Below are 12884 nucleotides of genomic sequence, written 5' to 3'. Positions count from 1 at the left end.
AGCTCAGTTATGAACCGTATGAAGCAGGGGGTTGAGGCTGAAGGGAGCTGGCTACACGGCACAGTACACGGCTGTTTACCCCATAGTGGGGGTCATAGTTTTCCGGAGCCATTCAGCATTCAGGAAGTAAGCAAGTTTTATATAGCCACAATTATAGTTGATTGAACACTTATGACAGATACTACACTATGAGCTTTACACACATCACTATTAACCTTTATAACAGCCCCCCCCAAGGTCAATATCATTGTCACATTTTCAGAAACTCTGGACCAAGTGGATTAACTAATGTGCAAAGAGTTACATAGCTATAACACTTCTATAATATAAAAAGGCAATAAGGCAATCCCCTGTAGGTCCAGTGCTTAGGACACCGCGCTTTCCACAGCAGGGGTTTGATCCCTGGTCAGGGAACTAAGATCTCACATGTCACGCAGTTTGGCCACAAAATAAAAATTAAAAATTAAAATAAAAAGGTAGGGACTTCCCTGGTGGTCCAGTGGTTAAGACTCTGCACTTCCAATGAAGGGGGCACAGGTTCGATCCCTGGTCAGGGAACTAAAATTCCTTATGCCCCGTGGTGTGGTCTAAAAATAAAAAATAAAAAATAAAATGCATGCAAAGTACTTAGCACATTTGAGGGAAAAAGAAAAAAAGCGGTAATAAGATCAAAAAGCTAGACCAAGGATTACCGCATGACCCAGAAGTTCCCCTCCTAGGCATATACCCCAACAATAAGCCAGGACTTGGACAAATATTTCGATGCCAGTATTCTTTTCAGCATTATTTACCAGAGTCAAAAGGAGGAAGCGGTCCGAGTGTCCATCAACAGACGAGTGGATGAACAAAATGTGGTCGACTCATACGATGGGATATTATTCAGCCATAAAAAGTAACAACGTTGATATCTGCTACAGCATGGATGTACCTTGAAAACATTACATTAAGTGAAAGAAGCCAGACACAAAGGAACAGACAGTATATGCTTCCATTTATATGAAATATTTAAAATAGGCAAATTCGTAGAGATAGTATGTTAGCGGTAACCAGTGGCTGGGAGGAGAAGAGATGGGAAATTTTATTATATGTATACCTCCACAATTTTTAAAAAGTAATAATGTGGAAAAAGTTACTAAGAGTTATAAATTGAATTCCATCCTGGGACACAGAAAATATACCTATCAGCAAGTGGTGTATCTCAATCATGGGCATACGCTCAAACACTCATTAGTCCCTCTCTGCCATAACGAGCCCCATGTACTACAGTTTTCCATAAACTTGCACAAATATAGTGTGGCTTCTCATTGGCTACACAACGAAGCATCTTGATAGATATCTTTTTTTTTTTTTGGAATATTTATGAGTATTTAGTTGGTTGTGCTGGCTCCTTAGTTGCAGCGCGTGGGCTCCTTAGTTGTGGCATGTGAACCCTTAGCTGTGGTGTATGGGATCTAGTTCCCCGTCCAGTGATTGAACCTAGGCCCCTTGCATTGGGAGTGTGGAGTCTTATCCACTGTACCACCAGGGAAGTCCCTTGATAGATATCTTTTATTTTCCCCCAGCTCTTTATTGGAGTATAATTGTTTTACACTGTTGTGCCAGTTTCTGCTGTACAACAAAGTGAATCAGTTGTTTTTATGCATATATCCCCATATCCCCTCCCTCTTGAGCCTCCCTCCCACCCTCCCTATCCCAACCCCCTATCCCACCCCTCTAGATCATCACCAATCATCAAGCTGATCTCCCTGTTATGCAGCAGCTTCCCGCTAGCTATCTATTTTACATTTGGTAGTGTATATATGTTGAGACTCCTCTCTCGCTTTGTCCCAGCTTCCCCTCCCACTCACCCCCCACCCCCACCATGTCCTCAAGTCCATCCTCTACATCTGCATCTTTATTCTTGCCCTGCCACTGGCTTCATCAGTACCATTTTTTTAGATTCCATATATATGCGTTAGCGTAAGGTATTTGTTTTTCTCTCCTTGATAGATACCTTGAAACATCCCCTACTCCTCCCAGACCATTCTTTCATGTGATTTATTGTTCCTGTTCCTGGTCTTCTCTTCGACAACTGCAAGGACACGCAAAATGCCTCACCTGGGAGTGAGAATTCTCTTCAAGGTGGATTCTCTTCCCCTTGAGAATTCAATGACCTCTCCGCTGATGTTCTGATTTCTGTGAAACGGCTCTTTGCAATGGCAGTCATTTCACTTAGGACTACTGTCCTATAATGGAAGATCTATAGAAACTTCACGTTCCCCTTCCATCCCACACTTGCACAAGCATGAGATCTTAGGAGAGAAAAGACTCTTGATTTATGGAAAACCTGCTCTCTGCTAAGCAGTGTAACTGTTGGATTATATACATGGTCTCAGGGAGTCCTCACAGCGAGTTTACCACCCACCTTTTATGGAAGAAGAAATTGAGGCTCAGAAGAAATCAAAGTACACAAGGTGCCCATGGCCCTGTTACTCGCTAGGAAGGACTTGGTCAGGGACCACTGGGTCCTTCTCTTTCTTTATCTTCCCCATCTCTTCCAGGGTATCCAGAGATGGGGGGGGGGGGTCCCGGTTTCCTTCTTCTCTTGAGCGCTTTACACTCATTGCCCTGATGGAAGAAATTGACACATATTGAGGTATGGGGAAGTCTTCTGGCTTATACATGATTTGGCTTGAATTTTATGCTAACTAGAACAGCCTGTTTTGTGGCCTGTCAAATGAGCATTGTACATCTGCTTTAACCTTTAAAGAAAAGAATGCACTTAAGAGACTTCCCTGGTGGTGCAGTGGTTAAGAATTCGCCTGCCAGTGCAGGGGACATGGGTTCAAGCCCTGGTCTCAGAAGATCCCACATGCTGCGGATCAACTAAGCCCGTGTGCCACAACTACTGAGCCTGAGCTCTAGAGCCCACGAGCCACAACTATTGACCACGCATGCCACAACTAGTGAAGCCTAGAGCCTGTGCTCCACAACAAGAGAAGCCACCGCAGTGAGAAGCCCACTCACCTCAAAGAAGAGTAGCTCCCACTCACCACAACTAGAGAAAGCCCACATGCAGCAACGAAGACTCAACAAGCCAATAAATAAATATTAAATTTATTTTTTTTAAAAAGAATGCATTTAAAAATCAAAATAGGATGACTATGGTTCAGGTATCAAAGTGGAGCCAGATGGCCCTTGTGGACGTGGTTTCAGACACGGCCCTTCATCACTGGGAACTTGAACTTCCAGCCTCAAGGGTACGACCAGTGGTTCTCAAAACAGTATCTGCTAGCAGCTGCCAGCTGCTAACTGGTGGTCTCAAGGTCTCCCCTTGTAACTTTTCAACCAGTTTGGACCCCAACCAATCCTTGCTTAACAAGCACTTACTTCTTGCCAGCTCCAATCCTCATTCTTGACAAATGTATGTAATTTTGCACTTTGGGCCTATAATCCACCCCCCCACCCCCCACCTCCCACACACACACTTTTTGTAGGTGGGCAGAACACAATTCAAATGCTTCTTCTTTAAAAAAAAAAATTATTTGGCTCCATCAGGTCTTAGTTGTGACATGCAGAATCTTTAGTTGCGGCATGCGGACTCTTAGTTGCGGCATGCATGCAGGATCTAGTTCCCTGACCAGAGATCGAACCCGGGGCCCCTGCATTGGGAGTGCAGAGACTTAGCCACTGGACCACCAGGAAGTCCCATCAAGTGCTTCTTGAATCTGTGTCTCCCAGGCTATAGTCCTTAGTTTGTCTCAAATAAGACTCTTTTCTATTCCTATGATAGATTGTTTATTATTTTTGGCAACACCCCTCACAGGAAAAATAGGTATTTTCAAATAAAAAACAACAGTCCTTGATGAATTTTCAGATCATCAGCTGTTCAAATACTTCCTGCTAATAGTCTGTTCACTTTTTGCAAGTTTTTTAGGAGACATTTTTGAGATAAGCCTATGGAGGGTTTTTGTTTATTTGTTTGTTGTGCTTTTATCTCGTCATATGTAAAGATTCAAGATCCTAAGAAAATATCAAACTCCTTCTATAAATGCAATTTGCCTCCAAGGCTCAAATGAAAAATAGCTGTCAACGCTGTAAAATATGCTTTCAAATCTGTTTCTATAACATGTGAACAATATTTAATCCCCCCAAAGTCAGCTGTTCATCTACCATTTATTTTACACTGACCTAACTGAACTATAGAATTTAAGACAGTGGGATGAGAAAGGCCTTAAGTATTATTGAAACATTAAATTGTAAATGGCCATATAATAAAAGTCTGAATTCTTGTTTTTGCAGGTTTTAACATTTTAAAGTCTTCAAAAGAAAAAATAAACAGAAAAGTAGCAATCTAAAAAAAGTATACATAAGAGCTCATACAACTCAATATCAAAAAATAAAAAATGGGCAGAGGACTTGAATAAGCATTTTTCCAAAGAAGACATACAGATGGCCAACAGGCACCTGAAAAGGTGCTCAACCTCTCTAACCATCAGGGAAATGCAAATCACAAGCACAAGGAAATGTCACCTTACAGCTGTGGGAAAGGCTATTATCAAAAAGATAAGACATAGCAAGTTGGCTAAGATGTGCGGAAAGGGAAACCTTGGCATTGTTGGTGGGAATGTAAATTGGTGTGGCCACTATGGAAAACAGTATGGAGGTTCCTCAAAAAACTAAACATAGAACTACCAGATGATCCAGCCATCCCACTTCTGCGTATTTGTCCAAATGAAATGAAAACACTAATTCTAAAAGATACATGTATTTCTGTGTTCATTGCAGTATTATTTATAATAGCCAAGATATGGAAGCAACCTCAGTGCCCATCAATAGGTACACACACACATACACATATAGCCATAAAAAAGGAATGAAATCTTGCCATTTGCAACAACATGGATGGATGTGGAGGGTGCTACGCTAAGTGAAACAAGTCAGAGAAAAACAAATACTATATGATTTCACTTATAAGTGGAGTCCAAGAAACAAAACGAATGAACAACAAAATACAGCAGACACAGACTCATGGGTACGGAGAACAAGCTGGCTGTTGCCAGAGGGGAGAAAGGTGGGCGAACAAACAAGACAGGTGAAGGAAATCAAAAGGTACAAACTTCCAGCTATAAAATAAATGTCACAAGTATGTAATGTACACATAGGGAGTATAGTCAGTCATATCGTAACACCTTGGTATGGTGATGCATGTTAACTGGTCTTATCGAGGTAATCATTTCGTAATGTATAAAAAAATATTAAACAAGGGACTTCCTAGGTGGCGCAGTGGTTGGGAATCCACCTGCCAATGCAGGGGACACGGGTTCGATCCCTGCCCCAGGAAGATCCCACATGCCGCAGAGCAACAAAGCCCATGAGTCACAACTGTTGAGCCTGTGTGCCGCAACTGCTGAAGCCCGCACGCCTAGAGCCTGTGCTCCACAACAAGGGAAGCCACCACAATAAGAAGTCCACGCACCACAATGAAAAGCAGCCCCCACTTGCCGCAACTAGAGAAAACCCGTGTGCAGCAACAAAGACCCAACGCAACCAATAAATAAATAAATTTTTAAATGTTAAACCAATCTTTAAAAAAAAATATCGAATCGGTGCTGTATACCCGAAACTACTATAATAATGTATGTTAATTACGACAATAAAAAATTAAAAATAAAATAAGTGTACAGTTCAAATACATCTTTTGGATCTAAACAAGAGACTAGTGAAAAAAATAGAATTATCTTGTATTTGACAAATAAGTTATAACTGGCAAATGCAGGACTCTTTGTCTTGTTCACTGCTGTAGTCTTGGCATCAAGGAACCGGCTTAGCGAGGATGTATAATAAATATTTGTGGAATGAATCTCTCAGAATCCTATCAGCTGGGGTTCCTGAATGCAAGATTCGGGAATATGACTCTCTTACTCCCATCTGAGAGCAAACGCCACACAGGCAGCAGCAGTTTTGATCGATTCTGGCGGCCAGGGAGTGTGGTGGAAGCGATGTAAGCTGCTTCTAGGTCTGAGCGCTGGAACCTCCGTGTGCATCCCATCCCAAACTGTGTCTACCTGCTGGATGTAGAGGAAATAGGAGAGGACCCTAAACTCAAGAGAGAGAAAAATCATCACATGGGAGGACCTGGGGAGACCATCTCCCTCACCGGCACTTGTCAAGAACCAAACTTTCCTTTCCTTAAGCTCTGAAGTTTTCACATAGTTCAAAGTGGTCATGAGCCTGTCCTAATACACCTTCCGATAAGTTGGTATTCTATCTAAATTAACCAATGCCCACTTTTGTGGGTTGTAATCAAGATCCCTGTGACTAATAAACGCTGTCTGATTGACTTTTAAAAGTCTTCTATTCATGCTGAATCATCTAAAGATGCAGCAAAGCATAGCGTGGTGGTTAATGGCACTTACCCTGCAGTGTCCACCAATTACTATGGAAAACGCATGGTTTGCTTACCTTCTCTAAGTCTCTGTCTTAGAGGTCTACCCTATAGCACTGCTGTGGGCAAAATTGCAGACAAAGAGATAAAGACCTGTGAGAGAAAAATTTTTGTTCTTTTAAGCCAGACAGAGAAAGACAAATACTATATTATCTCATTTATATGTGGAATCTAAAAAAGCTAAACTCATAGAAACAGAGAGTAGATTGGTGGTTACCAGGGGCTGAAGGAGTGGGGGAAATGGGTGATGCTGTTCAAAGGGTACAAATTTTCAGTTCTAAGATAAACAAGTTCTGGAGATCTAATATTGTCTTAATGTACTTGAAAATTGATAAGAAAGTAGATCTTAAATGCTCTCAACACACACACGTGCGCACACACATAAATGGTAACTTTTCGAGCTGATCAAGGTGTTAACTAACTTTATTATGGTAATCATTTCACAACATATATGTGTATCAAATCATCACGTTGTATACCTTATCTTACACAGTTATATATAAAATATATCTCAAAGCTGGAAAAAATAAAATGAAATGAAACATGTAAAAATAACCAATCCATCAATCACATACATAAAAATAAATCCCATCCCCCAAAAATTAACATCCAAGATGTCTGACCAAATATCTGGGCACTGTGGCCCAGCCAATTCAACACATAAAATTAACCATCACAGGGGCTTCCTAGGTGGCGCAGTGGTTAAGAATCTGCCTGCCAATGCAGGGGACACAGGTTCGATCCCTGCTCCAGGAAGATCCCACATGCCGCAGAGCAACTAAGCCCGCGTGCCACGACTACTGAAGCCCAAGTGCCTAGAGCCTGAGCTCTGCAACAAGAGAAGCCACAGCAATGAGGAGCCTGCGCACCACAACGAAGAGTAGCGCCCACTCACCACAACTAAAGAAAGCCTGCACACAGCAAAAAAGACCCAGCACAGCCAATAAAATAAATAAATTAATTTTAAAAAAAAATTAACCATCACAATAACCAACAAATAGGGCAATCAAAGTTCAGGTTCTGAGTAGGTGGTTTAGTTTCAAGGGGAAAGGTAGAATACATTCCCCTGTGGTTTTGTGGACTTTCAAGATTCTATATAATAATAATAATAATAATTTGTTGAACATTTGTAATGAACGCCACCCAGTGCCAATTGATTTTTACACACATTTTAAACTCCTCAGGTGACTTCAGTGTACATCCAGGTTCAAGCCTCTATGACCCACCCTGTCCATAATCCATCCTCAAAGTACGCTCAGGTGATTCTCCTGCAGTGAGTCTCCCAGCCCAGTACACATTTTTTCTTTTTTTACATGGCAGAGGACATTTGTTTTCTAAACACCTGTGATCTTCCTTACGTATTCATGGAAGGTCAAAGAATCTATTTGCAACAGGCATGTCATCAAAGGGATATGCTTACTAATCCAGACTGTGTCACTTACAATGGGCAATTTCCTCGACCTCTCTAAGCCTGGGTTTCCTCATCTGTAATATAAGAACGGTAGATATCTCATGGCTATCAGTGCACATAAAATAATACCCGCAATTCCCATTATTCAACCCTGGGTACATCCTATAAAGCCGTCACGAACTGAATTAGTGACTACGGACCCACGGTTCCAGAGGGAAACGCAGAGCAACATGTTCACAACATTGACATTAACTGATCAATACATAACCTGGTTTTCTGTGTTCCTGTTTAAAGACACCTTATTTAATACATATTATTGGTTCATTCACACTGAACTCACAGCCAACAGCGCAGCAACTCGAACCTGAAGGAAATCTCACGTCACACATGTATTATCTCCTTGTAACATTCCCGCTTTCTTGGGTTTATGACACAGAGTGTACTTCAGCACTGCACTTGGGAACATTTTAAACAGCAAAATCACCGGGCCGGGTTGGGGGGGCGGGGGCGGGGAGGCACAAAATAAGCCGAGAAAGATGTAGCACTAAATACTAGACTGAGAAAGGGAAACTTGTTTACAGCGTGAAGGCTGAAGTAGGAAGGCAGAATTTTGCTTTGTTCTATCTCAACTGGGAACATGGGCACTGAGCTACTTAAACGTATCATTGCTCTGCGCATGTCTGTGAAGGACCGTGAAAACGCCGTGCATGTTGACTTTGTGGTTCCAAACAGCGAGTAAGCACATCTGCAAATACCGGATCCGCGAATAATGAGACCCACGGTGTATGCGTTTTTTTTCAAGCACAGTCCCTAACACTAGAAAGTAACCAGTAAATGCTAGCTAATTTTTGTTGCTATTGTTAGGGTAGGACCTAGATAAACAGGAGCTTCCCTCTTCCTAGTATTGATACCTGCCTCTTTTTTTTTAAAGAATTTTTATTGAGATATAATTGACATACAACAAACTGCATATATTTAAAGTATACAATTTGATATTTTTTCTTATTAGTAATGTATATATGGCAATCCCAGCCTCCCAAGATACCTGCCTCTTTCCACGGTTCAGTTTCCTTTCTGAGGACGGCCTTTCCAGGAATGATTGACAATGAGTATCCACTTGTGGGGGAACCTCTGCCCTGTGTGCGCTGTAAAAGACTTCCCATGACAAGACCTATTTTTGCTAGCATCCCTTCCTCTAGAGGAGAGGCCCTTCACCCATGTGCCTGTTTCTGGTGAGATTTCCAATCTGGGATTGTTGCTAGAAAGGATTATCTCTGAAATCGGTTTAATTATCTCAATGAAGATAGGCAGTACCTGCAGTGAGTGAACTCAGGTGTTAGCGATTATCCTTGAGGTGCAAAGAGATCACGGTGATTATATCAGACAACAGGGATTACTTCCTAATCAGGTCCTAGGAAACGGTGGACCCAGAGGGACATCTGGTGGTGATAAACTGAGCATAGGTTTTTCAGAAATAAAAACAACTGACAGCTCTCAATAGACTTATTACATGGAAGATCCAAAGGGCCAAACTTGAGTCACCATGCTAGAGTCAAAGTCTTTCACCTGAGACTTCCCTGGTTGTGCAGTGGTTAAGAATCTGCCTGCCAATGCAGGGGACGCCAGTTCAATCCCTGGTCCGGGAAGATCCCACATGCCAAGGAGCAACTAAGCCCATGTGCCACAACTACTGAGCTGAGCTCTAGAGCCCTTGAGCCACAACTACTTTGCCCGCACTGCAGCTACTGACGTCCCTGCGCCTAGAGCCCGTGCTCCGCAACAAGAGAAGTCACCGCAAAGAGAAGCCCGAGCACTGCAATGAAGAGTAGTCCCTGCTCTCTGCAACCAGAGAAAGCCCATGTGCAGCAACAAAGACCCGATGTAGCCAAGAAATTTTTTTAATTAAAAAAAAAAGAAGAAATGGATGTTGAATTTTCTAAAATGCTTTTTCAGCATCTATTGATATGATAATATGATTTATCTTTTTTAATCTGTTAATATGGTGATGTACATTGAATGATTTTCAAATGTTCAAACAACCTTGCATTCCTGGGATAAACTCCACTTGCTCATAAGGTAACTTTTTATATATTGTTGGATTCTATTTTCTAAAATTGGTTAAGGATTTTCTTTTTTTTTCTTTTTTTTTAATTTTTATTTTTTTTGGGGGGGGGGTACACCAGGTTAAGGATTTTCATATCTATGTTCATAGGAGACTTTGGTCTGTAGGTTTTTGTTGAAATGTCTTTGTCTAGTTTTGCTATGGGAGTAATGCTTAGTTGAGATAAATTCCTTCACTTTTTTGGAAGAGTTTTTGTAGATTTAGACTTATTTCTTCTGTCAGTGTTTAGTGAAGCCATTTGGACATGGAGACATCTCCATGGAAAGGTTTTTAACTCAAATTCAATTACTTTAATACATAGAGGGCTATTCAGGTTATTTCTTTCAGAGTAAGTTTTGGTGATCTGTATCTTTCGAGAAATGTATTTATTTCACCTAAGCTGTCGAATTTGTTGGTACAGAGAAGTTAAAATATCCTTTTATCATCATTTTAATAACTGTAGTAATCATTAACTTTCATTTTTTTTAAATTAAATTTATTTATTTATTTATTGGCTGCATTTGTGTCTTCGTTGCTGCACACAGGCTTTCTCTAGTTGCAGCAAGCGGGGGGCTACTCTTCATTGTGGTACACAGGCTTCTCATTGTGGTGGCTTCTATTATTCTGGAGCATGGGCTCTAGGTGCATGGGCTTCAGTGGCTGTGGCACACAGGCTCAATACTTGTGGCTCATGGGCTCTAGAGCACAGGCTCAGTAGTTGTGGCGCACAGGCTTAGTTGATCTGTGGCATGTGGGATCTTCCTGGAGCAGGGATCGAACCCATGTACCCTGCATTGGCAGGTGGATTCTTCACCACTGCACCACCAGGGAAGTCTCAACTTTTTCATTCTTGATATTGAGAATCTCTGTCTTCTCTCTTGTTTTCCTGATCAGTCTGGATAGAAGTTTCTCAATTTTATTGAACTTCTCAAAACTAGCTTTTGGCTTTATTGATTTTCTGGGTGTTTTTTTTTTTCTCATTTGTTTGTTTTTTAGTATTGATTTATATTTCAGTGATTTCCACTGTGAACTTTACTATTTCCTTTGCTAATTTGAGCTTTATTTCCTCATCTTTATCTAGTTTCTTAACGTAGAAGCTGACACCATTAATTTGAGACCTTCCTCCTTTTCTAACTTAGGTGTTCAGTGATGTAAACTTTCCTCTAAGTACTGCCTTGGCTGTATATCACAATTTTTCCTATATTGTGTTTTCACTTTCATTCAGGTCAAAATACTTTCTAATTTCCATTTTAACTTCTTCTATAACCCACAAATTGTTTAGAAGTATAAAATTTAGTGTCCAAACAGTTGGGGATTTTTTCCCAGATCTCTTTCTGGGTTTGATTTCTAACTTAACTCCTTTGTCATCAGGGAACTTGCTTTGTAGGAATTGAATCCTTTTAAATTTATTGAGACTTACTTTATGGCCTAAACAATGGTTTATTGTGGTGAATGCTTTATGTGCACTTAAGAAGAATTATTTCTGCTGTTGTTGGGTGGAATGGTCTCTAAATGTCAAGCAGGTGTCAATATCAAATTGGTTGATAGTGGGTTTTGTGGCCTCTACATCCTAACAGATTTTCTGCCTGCTTGTTCTATCAATTATTGAGAGAGGGGTCTCTCCAATGATAATTGTGTTTCTGTCTATTTCTCCTTGCTTTTCTACCAGTTTTTGCTTCACAGATTTTGAAATCAAGGTATTAGGCAGCTGTGTTCTCATCTGTAGGCTTGACCAAGGAAGAAGTTACTTCCAGGTTTATTCAGGTTATGGGCAGTTATTTGTGGCTGTAGGACTGCAGATCCCTTTTTTTTTTTTTTTTTTCTGCTGAGTGTTGCTCTCAGCACCCACAGTCTGGTCTCATGTCCTTGCTATGTGGCCCCCTCCATCTTCAAGGCCAGCAATGGAGACTGTCCCTCACATTGAATCCCTCTCGTGCTTTGAATATCTCTTGCTAGGGACAGCTCAGTCACTTTTAAGGACTCACCTGATAAGGTCAGGCCCACCCAAAATACTTTCCCTTTCCTAAAGTCTATTGTGCCACACAACATAACCTAATCATGAGAGTGACTCACCCATATCTATAGTTTCTCCCTACTCTCAAGGAGAGGAGATCACACATAAAGTGGGGCAGGGATTTGGGGATGCTATGTTAGAATTCTGCCCACCACAAAAGGCTAGAAAAATCTCAGAAGTCTTCACCAAGAGGGAACTACTGAGAGCAGGACCCACACAAGTTTCTCTGGGTGAAACCCACAGAAGGAAGATGGATCCAGAGGTAACAGGTTATTATCTCGGAAGGAGGCCGAAAATGACATCTTCCAAGATGGACACATCCCTCTGAAAGCCGTGACTTGTAGAGAATTCTGGGAAACAGAAGGCTGAAGTAGAAGACTTCTTTGATCAGGCTGGGTTTTGAGAGCCCAAGAAGGGGCTACCCAGAGGGTGTTTAAGTTTCTTATTGAAGCAATGGAGGAGAGAGTCTTTGAGGTGTGAAGCATGGTAAAATCCCTAGCCTCTACTCCAAACTCCCTAGGAACTTTCAGCTATTATTCCACCACCTCACATAGTTACCATTTGTGTGTGTGTGTGGTGAGAATACTTAGGTCTACTCTCTTAGCAAATTTAAAGTATACAACACCTTATTATTAAATATAGCCATCATTTTCTCCCATCTTATTTGTTCCCATATGTTTTCCCTCTGAGTTCTGGAAGGTTTTTTGAGTTCATCGTCAAATTCATTGATTTGAGTTTTGGCATTTTCCTAATTTGCTCTTTGCTGCTTCCATTGCATTCTTTTTCTGTATTTATTCATTTATTTAATTCTTTTTTTTTAATATTTATTTATTTATTTATTTTATTGGCCGTGTTGGGTCTCTTTTTTCTGTGCGCGGGCTTTCTTTTAGTTGCAGTGAGTGGAGGCTACTCTTCGTTGTGGTGCAAGGGC

The 12884-nt window shown here is 41.1% G+C and overlaps 1 protein-coding gene across 1 annotated transcript in view; it reads right to left on the bottom strand.

Moving 5' to 3' along the window:
• Nucleotides 1-12884, bottom strand: part of ELSPBP1 (epididymal sperm binding protein 1) — a 63378-nt gene that overhangs the window by 47538 nt on the left and 2956 nt on the right. The gene's annotated exons all lie outside the window — the stretch shown is intronic.

This window comes from Hippopotamus amphibius, chromosome 16 (genome assembly GCF_030028045.1).
Source record: "Hippopotamus amphibius kiboko isolate mHipAmp2 chromosome 16, mHipAmp2.hap2, whole genome shotgun sequence".
NCBI classification, from domain to species: Eukaryota; Metazoa; Chordata; class Mammalia; order Artiodactyla; family Hippopotamidae; genus Hippopotamus; species Hippopotamus amphibius.
The sequence above is the reverse complement of the archived record's forward strand: the minus strand, read 5'-3'. Positions and strand labels throughout refer to the sequence as shown.